Source organism: Bombus impatiens, unplaced genomic scaffold (genome assembly GCF_000188095.3).
Source record: "Bombus impatiens unplaced genomic scaffold, BIMP_2.2 scf_0481, whole genome shotgun sequence".
Lineage (NCBI taxonomy): Eukaryota > Metazoa > Arthropoda > Insecta > Hymenoptera > Apidae > Bombus > Bombus impatiens.
In genome coordinates, this window is record NT_176900.1 from 293,931 (window position 1) to 304,504 (window position 10,574).

General features: G+C 46.5%; 1 long non-coding RNA gene across 1 annotated transcript in view; it reads right to left on the reverse strand.

Moving 5' to 3' along the window:
- Nucleotides 1–10,574, reverse strand: part of LOC105680975 — a 91,039-nt gene that overhangs the window by 28,434 nt on the left and 52,031 nt on the right. The window contains exon 3 of the long non-coding RNA XR_001102392.3: nucleotides 4,887–4,967. This is a non-coding gene — a long non-coding RNA (uncharacterized LOC105680975). The remainder of the gene's footprint in view (nucleotides 1–4,886; nucleotides 4,968–10,574) is intronic.

The window sequence follows — 10,574 nt, forward strand, 5'->3', positions numbered from 1 at the left end:
CGCGTTTCCGCTGCAACTCGCGCCGCCGAAAAAACCAAACGAACACGCATTCGTCTGGAAAAAGGGGCACGTGCACCGCACCGTTTCCACCGGCTTTCGTTCTTTTATTTTTCCTCTGTGCGAATTCTACTATTTTTTTTACTTTCTACTGCGAATTTTTGCTTTCGAGACGGCCGCTTCTCGTTGCGACCAGGCTCGCCTCGCTTCCACGGGACGCGCCATTTTTACTCTTTCGGCTGACCTCGATTCCCGCCAGACGAAGGCAATTCAATTTGGTTTCAAGTAGATTGCGCAAGACGCATCGATCCGAAGATATCGACGTTCCGTCGAATTCTCGAATTTTCTCCTTTCTAGAGCCGATCTTTGACGCCTATCTTCGAACCTAGAGAATCCACGATTGTTGTTTTAGGAGAGTAGCGATGATCGTGGGTGGTAGAATTGGAAGGATGTTGGATGGTCTTGCGTTACGATTTTTTGGAGAAACGTTCGTCGATGGAGTTTTTTTAGTGAGATTCTTGGCTCGATGTTCGTTAAAGAGCTGAAAGATCGACGTAGAACGAACGCGATGGTAGTCTGTGCATTTCTCACCAAAGTTGCGCTTCTGAAGGGTCTTAGAGACGAGAAGAGAACGATTTTACGTGGACCGGCTGGCACGATCGTTCGTAGAGATATCGCGAGAGAAAATAGCGCGAGGCAAACGTAATTATACGAGTTTGGACTTTGCAGAGTATAATACATCGAAAAGTCGAATTGCACGCTCGATACTTTGTTTCCTTTACATATTTTAATGCCAATTGATCGTTGACTATCCGTGTAAGTTGTTTATAAGCTATCGGTAAAATACGAAAGCTACTTATACTTATTTATATACAAGTAACTTTACGAACGTGTAAATGTTACGTCGCACTTACGCTTGTTGTAAGGATGTGTTACGCTTGAATGAACGTTAAGGTGCATACGTGGCTCTTATCCTTTAAATCAAGGACTTTAATTAAAGAGAACGCGCGCTGCAAGCCACTCGTCATGAATAAAATGCAACAGTCTCGTGTCAATTACACACTGTATCAAGTTGTGATTAAAATTCTTCTCTCCACCTGCCCTTTAACTTTCGCAATTTATATTCGACTCTCAGTTCCTATTAAACGCGTTATTTCATCTCTATATCCTTATTTATGTCTTTCACACTTTGCAACTTGTGTGATCCGTAATTTTCGATTTTAATCTCGCTATTCGTATATTTGCTCTACTCCTCACTTTTCTCTTTCGTTTACGTTCTTCATTCGCGTTCTGTCCAAATGCAATCTATCGCTCTCTCTCTCTCTCCAATCGCATTACGTTTACCTGGCTCTAAGCTATTCTCGTTAATAGCATTCACATCTAGCGTTATATTAATTGGCTTAACGTCGATTATAACGCAATTGGTTCTTCGCGTGATATACGTACGCAAAGTTACACGCTTGTGCAGATACGCAAATATAGATATATTTGCTCGCACTAGGAACGATCGAATCTTTTACATCCGATATAAGCGCAAGAACGTGCAACGATATCGAAAAGCGAGCCACATGCCAAACAAACGGCAAACTACAAAAAACAAAACGGCAGCTGGAAGAAAAGATGGCCCTTGATGAAGACAGCGATGAATCAAGGAACCGCGTGATCGGTTTAGCAGTGTCCAACAAGGGTGATAATATATCGCGTATAAATTGTAGCAAAACCGTTGTCGCGGTATAAGCTAACCAACGCGAACGTTGATGGATAATAATCGCGTAATGAACGTGAATTATTGCATAATGCTGTGGAGGATCGGGCGTGGCCGTATTACGGGGCCCGAAGAGCGAGGAGGCGGAAAAAAAAGGGAAAAGAAAAAACCAAGCTAAAATCAATGTTCGCAAGATCGCGGTCTCGCGCGAGCGCGCGCCAGCCACTGCGTTCCCTTTTAAGTATTGCAACTGATAATCATACCCTTTATCCGTAGCAATTTACCACGCACCACAGTATATCATCGTCGCCTGTTATTTGCAGGTCGTCGAGAAACCTCCGACACACCGTTGCAACAACCTTTCGAAGATTTCTTGATTTCCGACGTGAGAAGAATAGCTTTTTTTCAACGCAGGATAATATTCGAACAATCTGTTCTTTTTCTCGCATTTTTCTTTCTGCCGTTTGGAATGCCGAGAACCATAGCGGTGCAAGCCGGTTCGATCCTCCACAAAATAGCGTTCTGCGTTGATTATTTAAAAAAACGATGATCGTATCTTCCTTCGTGCGATGAAAACGTATGGCGACAGAGGATACTAAAGGAACGATACTTTCGGGAATAGGCGACTAAACGCAAACGTTCGAAGTTCCTTTCGTTTACCGTTCTCTCTTTCTCCTTGCGATAACTTTTCTCTTATTACAGAAATTACTACACGCTATACGTACTATAGCAACGATCGCATGACTTTTGCAGCGCTTGTCGCTGAAAGTAGCGAAAGCCACGCGATACTTGCGCTACGTAACAGTTTGCGAATGTCGTGTGAATATTAGGTACAAATAAAGAAAAGAAAAAAGAGGAGGGGAGAAGATGTACTGTTCTAAGTTTCGAACTTAATTTCCCTCTGAGATGTGTCCAACGATAAAAGGTAATTTATTCCAGGAGGAAAATTTCGAAAAAAAGAGGCGCACGAAAATAGTAGCTTTGTTCCGTGTAGAGAAACACTTGGCCGAAAAAAGAAAAAACGGTAGAGAACCTTTATTTCTAAAGAAAAATGTAAAACTAATGGAAGGAAGAATAAAAGAAAATAGATTTCCGAGGAAGGTAAGAGAAGAGGAAGCAGCGTTAGGTTTGTCGAGAAGGCGAGAAGAGGAGAGAGGATTCCTTTGAGAAGAAGCAAGAGGAGGGAAGGAATTTCCATTGAAGAGGATGAGGCTAAAGAAAAGAACTTTCATTGAAAGCGTTCTCGAGAAACTGCTTTCCTTTTCAAAAGTGCCGACAAGATAAATGCAATTCGTTAAAGTAACGAACTTTTAAAAAGAATTTTAACAAAAAGTTTAACGAACAAATAAGAAGGGCAAACGTATTTCTTTCAAGGAGAACGAAAAAGAAATGAAATATGAATCGAGCATTTTATGTAAATGAGATCGCAGTTATCGACGAATCTTACAAAATTCCACCGACACGAACAAGCCTCGTTTTAAAAAAATCGACCAGCGTAGTTAGCCTAACAATAAAAGATCGCGTATTCTTCGCGGTTCGACGACTTCGCGTTCCTCGCAGTATGTTGACCTGCGAAGGAAGAGATACGCAGCCGTAGGTACGAAAGAAAAGACGAAAAAACGAGCAGCGGATCGATCAAACGGCGAAGAAAACAAACAAAATACCGAATTGACCGAATAATTCCATCTATCGTCGTATCGTCGCGATTCGTCTTTCATTTCGCAACGATGTATCGCGAGTGGCTAACGGAAAGATCGCGCTTGAAACAAGAGATCGTAGAAATGAAAAGCTACGAAGTATAACAACGCAGTCCCCGACGTTTCGTGGACGTTGGTAAATAATTTTAGCTCTGAACCACAGCACGCTTTACTCAATTTATTTACGCGATTACGAAGCGACACATAACTCGAATATTTTTGTCCTACAATGGTATCGCATTGGCGCAATTTTTGCGCATTATCTCGCTATTCGAGCCTCGATGGGTTAAACATACCCTCGTCCATGGAGAACGGAAGGAAAAAGAAGAAAATGATAAATCTTACGTAAAATGTTGGTGAAAAAAAGAGGAAAGAAATATGGAAAGAAGAGATTTACAAAGTCGGTGGTCCAAGGGGACTCGATGGAGATAATACGAGTGGTCGGGTGGTAGGAAAGGGGTCGAAACGATCGTGGAAACGACGAGAAGGGAAAAGTGGCGCGCGTGCAAGAGGAAGAATGCGGCGAAAGGGCAGGGCCAGAAAAGGTAGACGGGGGGAGTGGGGCGAGAATTCGAAGAGCGGCGTACGAGCATCTTATTTCAATATTTTAAGCGCACTCCGGGGTATCACGCATACCACGAGTGGACGGCCAATATTTGAAACGGACCACAAACGCCGCAGCGCGGCTTCGTTCCTGGGAAAGAGAAACGAACGAACCGAGTACGCGCGGACTTTACACAAAAAGTCAAGACTCGATCGAAAGCGTACCGATCTCTTGGTGAAAAATTACGCGCGATCGCGACGTTGAATTTGTTCACGGCGGGACGTCGCTCGTGAGAAATGGCAGAAATTAATTAAGAGACGAACCATTGGGAGCGCGAGGATTTTCAAAGCTATCGCGTTCCGATAATTACTCGGCTCTTCCGTATCGAGTACGACATTACGTTCGAGAAATATGCAACGACGCGATATTTTTGATATAACAGGAGCGCGTTCCGTGAGACTGGACGCAACCGGCGTAATTTACGATTTCATCCACGATCGAGGCTGGCCCGTCTAAAAAGATACACTGTTCGCTTGTTAAGCGGAAAGATAAAGGGGCTGCCTTCCTGGATCGGTGATCGCCGTCGTTGGGGAATGCGGTGTGCGCTTTTTTTCCGCGAACTTGCAATTCGTCGCGGCGTTCTTCGCCAAAAACCGGCGCTCGCCGAGTTATCGAGGAAGCGATTCCATCTCGACCAATCCACGGCTGCGTAATCGCTCGAAATAAGTCGGCCGACGATAAAGTGGTCACGAAGGTTTAAAGAAGTGGCAGAACGATAAAACGGCCGTCGTTTATTTCGATTTTTAAGTTCTCCATTGAAAATTACAATTTACCTATTATTAATACTAATTGACCGATCTTTTTGAATTATTTATAAACCGCTAACGTCGCCTGTTAACCGCGTTAATGTACATTGATATTAACGATCACAATGGCGTCGTACCTTAACTTCTTTAATTTCTCCGCTCGATGCTCCTAATAGCCACTTGGCTCACGCCCGTGTCCGTGTCCGTGCTTCCGTTTCCTGTAACAATTATATTTTTCAATTACGTCACTTTTCCTATATCGCTCACGCGTGAAAATTACAGACGAGAAATAGAAAGAAAACCACCGCTCCCTAAACCGTTTCTTCTAAACGTTTTCAGCAGAGGAAAACGCGTTCGTAATTAATCGTGTAACGACGAATCGGAACGAACGATCGCAAGGAGAAATGGATCTGGATTTTTCAATGGCGTTAGTACGGTCGATTGGCACGCGAGGAATTCCATTGGCCGGTCGGGCGTTGGCAATATCGCGAGCGGCGTTCATTAAAATTCATTAAAATCGATAAGCTCAATTAGACTTCCTCGCGCGCGTATTTCGAAACTCACCCCTCGCCGCGCGATTTTCAACGCGTTCCAGGAATCATTTTAACGACCGTAAAACAGACTCTGTCCGCTTGTTAAGCCGACCGTCCTTCCCCAACCGTGTCGCGATAATCTTCTTTAGATAATCTCGTTAATTGATTATTCTCTCTATATTATTAGTTTCGAGCCTTCGACGGCTATTTCTTTACGCGCTCTCGATCAACAACGATTATTTCAACGGATTAATATCGCGTTTTCTCGATTTCCTCGTTTTACTTATCGCAGACGCGCCGACTTATTGGTTGGTAAATTATGTCGAGAAAGAGCAGAGACGGTGCTATCGTTCGTTAACGCATTATAAGGAGCGACTAATTATTCCCGTCCCCAAGAATATACCGAAGAGCGTGGCGACAATTAGCCATTCCTACGCGAATAGTAGCGCGTTCGTTTGGTCCGTCTACGAATCGCGTTAGGTTCGCCGGAGGAGAGGAAACGTCGGTTTAATTGGCCCGAGCGACAGATATCGCGGGCCTGAAACGAGGAAAAAGCGATTTGCCATGGGGGCCACGTAAGACCGTAGCATGTGTCAGTCCTCGGTGAAGCTTAATGGAACAATGGGGACGGGGAGGCGGCCCTTGGGCAACTCGAGGGCCTGGCAGTCAATGAATCTGCTGGCCTTTTCCCATGCCCGCGAACACCAACGCCAGAGTTCCCTCTCTCTGTACGACTGTTCGGGTCCAGTCGATTTTATTAGCCTCTGACTCATTCCCTCTTTACTCCCCCGCTAGTCTTGCTGCCGGATATCTTGCCTTCTTCTTTTTTCCTCTTCTTATTCTTATTCTTATTCTTATTCTTATTCTTATTCTTATTCTTATTCTTACGCTACGTCTTCGTCTTTGTTTTCTTTTCTCTCTGTTAATGGGGCAGATCGTCACGCAGGACCGTTCCAACGTGGACAGCTATCGTTTCGATCAGCTTTCGTGGATTTTCTAGACGTGGAAGATCGATTTGAAATTCCTGGGAAAATTGTAACGGAACGTTCGATAACGCGGTTGTTGGTTGTCGCCACTTACTCTGCGATAGAAGATTCAAAATTCTTCCATCGAAGATCGATCCTGCAGATCGACTTAAACATTTCCTTCTACGTGCCGAGAAGATTTAAGAAACTCGCAAGATCTTTTAACGAACGAGATGGCGATTTGATCGAGCAAGCGTGCGAACGACGAAACTCAGGACCAACAACGAAGGCAAAAGCGAGGAAGTCTGAAGACGCAGAGGGCGACTAGGATGATCGTGTAAATAGGGAAGAGTCGCCCGGTCCTCCGAGTTCAGCGGACCTGTTTGTCTCGATGCAAACGATCGTGTGAAAGTCTCGCCGCCTCGTTAACGCCACCTTCCGCCAGACCCCGCGAAGGATGGCCGAGAAAGGGAGGAGTCTTTTTAACCGAAGCCCGAGAAGAAGTTGCCAGCCACGACCACGATCAGCGGAGTAAGGGGACCGAAGCATCGTGCTGGGAAGAGCAAAGATTCCGGGCGAACCGAGGAAAATAAACGGACGAAGACCTCCTTCTCTCTTCCCGGCGAATTAGCTACTCGATTAACAGACTGCCGCTTTGTTGCGGATGCTGTCCGAACCGACTCTCGCCTTTTCGACCTTAGGACCTACTGTTTATTGCTTTGCCTTTCTCGCTTCTTTTGATTTCTTCGGGTTGCCTTCCTTTGCCTTTCGACGCCAGTCTCGATCCTTGGGATAACAACGTTGAGATTTTGCTGTCCGATACATAGGAGAAGGGGATGAATTCTACGACGTTCCGATGGGCGTCTGAAATCACGAGCAACGACGACGAACGTAACGAGGTAAGGTCGAGTCGTTCGGAAAGCATGCTGATTAACTTGAGAATTTAGGATGCACAGATAGACGGCGATTACAAGCTGCTTTCCCAAATGGGACTTTCACAAACGAGGCTGCCACGATTACCTAAAATCGTAGGGTTCCGTCAAGCGTAGGCATGGGTAGCGTTACAGCAAACTTCATCAGGGTTCAAATGACAGAGCGATCAGTTTATCTTCAGAACACCTTGTATAAATTCCTCGAAAGCCCCCAACACTGTACCAACCCAACGACATTCTTCCCAAAGAATTTTCCCACCACGAAAGCGAACAAAAAAAGAAAAGAAAAAGAAGAAGAAAGAGGGAAGAGTATCGCTCGTGTCGTACACACACGAGCGCACAACGATGTTCGATTTTCCCGAATTTTCTCAATCCCGTGTCCCTTCTCGTAACCTTCCTTGGAGTCTTGGAAACCGGGAGGAAGCTGGAGCGATCGAATATCGAAGAAAAAATAGCGCGAAATCCAGCCTGGAATTCCGAAGGAAGAAAAGGAGACGCGGTAGCGGGACCCCTTTGAAACATAGTCTCATTATTTGCAAATCCGATAAATCTCTCTCGTTCGTGGCGGCTTCCACGAAGTTCGCGGTGGAATCGGGCCACGCAGATTGCCAGAGTATCGCGTGCTGCTGGCCATCTTTTGGCCAGGTTTCGGTACCTGGACCCTCCGCCCTTTCATCCATCGGCAAAAATCTCCCTCCTCCTTTCGCCCCGGTCCACTTCGTTCGCCGATACCTCGTTCGTCTCGGTCCTCCGCGTGCGGCCCCTGTGGCACTTTCGGCCGTGGAAACGGTGAGAAATATTCGAGGTCAAGGTCGCGGAGGAAGGATACTCGCGCACGAGCCGTTTCTCTTTTAATCTGCGAGGAACCGCGCTTGCGATCAACGAGTTTTGTCTTTTACCTTTGATTTCGAGCGTATGTACCGTATAAGTTAATTTTTCGGCCCGCAAATGTTCGCGAAGGATTAGGAAACGCGCGAAGACGACTCATACGACGGTCTCGGAAGAGCGAGACAAGAATCGTGCGATTTCCAGAACAAACGTATTATTTTCAGACAGGTTTAATTGAGATTTCACAAGCCAGACCAATCGTAATCATGGCAAACGCAATCTTATCGTACGATTCCTTTTAAATTTTTATTAAATATCCTCCGTACATGTAACGTACCAAGCAACGATCGATTATCCACACGCGAAATGAACGAGAAGTTTTTCATACGTGCGTTCCTATGGGGGTTTCTCGGCGTGCTATCCTCGATCCTCAATCTCGCTGGCTCCGTCTTTTCTTTCCACGAAACGCTTTCGGCAAGTCAGCACGGAACCGGATGAAAAGCATGGCGCGCGTTTCTCACGCAGAGATTGGATCAAAGACGCGAAGCACGCGCGAACCGTTGATTTACCACGAGAAACGAGTCGCGCCAATCGAACCGTATTATCGGGCTATTCGTATCGTTCGATAGCCGCGCGGTGTATTTTCACGCGTGCGAAAGCCCGCCGTATGTTGCTTCGACGGACGTCGATATCGTATCGGTCGACTCTGTATCGTTCGTGGCTTTTAACCACTTTGGTTACGCGAGATCCATAAAAGTCACAGGTCTTGAAATTCCGAAATTGTTCGAATACCTCGTTGCCGACCAGCGAATTTCATATTTTTCTCTTTAAAAGTTGTCTTCGATCGAATACCAGAGACGCTACTAGACCGAAAGATAGACTCACGTAGTCGTCCGCAATAATCGCGTCGAACCAACACGAAATCCCATTAAATTTCTAATTCGAAACGCCGAAAACTCTAATGGACGAAATCGTGTCATTTGTGATCCGCTTGGTTTCACAAATTTGTCAAAAGTCTGGGGTAGACTCCAGCGGCCAGCAGGCGTCCACGGGACGGATGCAAAGTGTCGGCGTTCCATTAAAGCCGGGCTTTCAATTCCGACCAGCCGAAACGAACCCATCAGCCCGGCCCATATTCCAGAAACCATCAGCTCGGAGCTGGAGGCTCCGCAACAAGCTCCACGAACGCGATCGTTGCTCGCAATCTCGTCGAAGCTGTTCCCTTCTAAACGCGGCCCGAAACCCGAGCCGAACATTTTCGGCCTTCTCTTCGTGCCCGATCCCTCCGGAGCAAAAAGGATCTTGCCATATCCTTTGATCCTGCCAGGGAGCCGTTCGTTCCCTTTCTCTTCTTCTTCTTCTTCTTCTTCTTCTTCTTCTTCTTCTTCTTCTTCTTCTGCTTCGTACTCTTCCCTCGATTCCTTCTACCATTGGGCCTGGAAGGAAGGACCTCCCCGGGACTTGGTCGCTGCTCTGGAGGTCCCGTTCCTCCCTTCTCGCCCCTCATAGGCAAACGGCAGGCTAACGGACGAGCCAGAGAAGGAGACCGACAGAACGGACTCCGACGAAGACGAAGAGGTTCGACGTGGTGCGAGCAAAAGACCTGCAAAGGACAAGGTCTCGTTTTGTTCCTTCTCGATTGCCTTCGTCCTTTTCTTTTCAGCTTCCTGAGCCGTTTCCAATGGGTGCGGTTTTTTCTCTACTTTCATCCTCTGGGGGTTGAAGTTTGAATTTTCAAAGGATTAAAATATCTTTCGACCATTGGAGAAACGCTTCTCGGTTTTCAGGGAATTGTGGCGGTACGTGGGATGGAACAGCGCGATTGATGGATTTGGAACGAACGTGTTCGACGATTTAGTTGGAAATTGTTCGCAGACGTGAAAGGTGAAGGCATAGTTCGAGAATCTGCTTGACGTTGTTACGGAGAAGTTTTCAGGTTTCGAAGAGACGAGCAGTAGCGAACGAAGCGTTGGCTATTCCGGGACGTAAAGTACATACGATTGTACAAGGATTTACGCAAGTATCGTGAAATACAAAAGTTGGCGAACCATCTCGTCTCGCCATCGTCCTTCTTCAAAGACCACACATCGCCAAACCGCATCGTCCCATTATTCTTCGCTCTCTCCCTTCACACCATACGTCTTCTTTTAATCCCCGTGCAACCACGTCGCCAAAAGATTCCCTGCGTTCTTAAACAATACCCCGCGTCCCTACCATTCAACCCTTTTCTCGATTTCATCTCTCCTGCGATCCCCGACATATCCTCTTCGCAATCACCGAAACGATATTCTTCCCATTCCTGGACCATCTTAAAAATCGAGATCTACAGCTTTTCGTAGTTGAATCAGTACGAACGTGTTCCCAACGATCTCTCCGCTACCCATCGATCGTCGATCGATCAACGCGACCTCCGACTGACCGTTACATCCTTATCGTAGCTGGCGAGAGCGATATCCGCGACGATGGCGCGAGCGTCGGAAAAAATACGAGCCTGGCGGGCTGTGCGCGATTTGACGTGGCCGCGGTGCGCGTGTACGCACACTCCGACACCCCCAGACGCGGCGGCT